This window comes from Etheostoma spectabile, chromosome 13 (genome assembly GCF_008692095.1).
Source record: "Etheostoma spectabile isolate EspeVRDwgs_2016 chromosome 13, UIUC_Espe_1.0, whole genome shotgun sequence".
In the NCBI taxonomy this organism is placed as follows: Eukaryota; Metazoa; Chordata; class Actinopteri; order Perciformes; family Percidae; genus Etheostoma; species Etheostoma spectabile.
In genome coordinates, this window is record NC_045745.1 from 19173002 (window position 1) to 19173945 (window position 944).

The window sequence follows — 944 nt, forward strand, 5'->3', positions numbered from 1 at the left end:
TATATATATATATATATATATATATATATATATATATATATATATATGGGTCCAAAAAATAGGGATGAGAGTAAAAGAGAGAGAAAGAGAGCTGTAAAATTGAATTATCCTCACACACCTTCCTTTCTTTGACATTTACTGTTCTCTGGCTTACACCATGCCGGCAATGTTGTGTCTGAGAAAGATTAAACACTAATGATTTATATATTGTCATGGAATTCTCTAGGTGCCGATATTACCAATCAATGAATCAATAAATCATATTGCAACGAGATGGTACAATATAAGATCAATAATGGTACATTAGCTTGCATTGCTTAATGCATTAATAAGCATTAATTACAGTTAAATAAGGTGTATAATAAATGTTTATTAACAATGATCATGCATTATTTACCATTAGTTAATGCCTTAACTAATTAATTGCCGTTAACTAAGGTGTATATTTAACCATTAGTTAATGCAGTAATAAGCCTAGACTAATGTTTAATTACAGTTAACTGAGGTGTCTATTATATCACTAGTTAACGCAATATTAAGCCTTGAATAACTGTTAACAACAGTTAACTAAGGTGTCTATTTTACATTTGTTATTGCAGTAATAAGCCTTAACTAACAGTCAAATAACGGTTAACTAAGATGTCAATTTTACCCCTAGTTACTGTAGTAGTAAGCCTAAACTGGAAATAACGGGTAACTGAAGTGACTATCATTTGCAAATGTTAATGTTAACCAAGGTATTGATTGAATCATTGTCTAATGGTTTGTAAGATGCTATTTTCATTAGTTATTACAGTAATAATCATAACTTAAAGCACCCATATTATGCTCATTTTTAGGTTCATAATTGTATTTTGAGATTGTATTATAATATGTTTACATGGTGGTTTTATTTTCAAATTATTTTGGAATACCTGCAGAACAGGGACATGTAAGTAGTTCTT

General features: G+C 28.9%; 1 protein-coding gene across 1 annotated transcript in view; it reads left to right on the plus strand.

Annotated features, from left to right (window-relative positions):
- Positions 1-944, plus strand: part of LOC116700285 (rho GTPase-activating protein 26) — an 84392-nt gene that overhangs the window by 71931 nt on the left and 11517 nt on the right.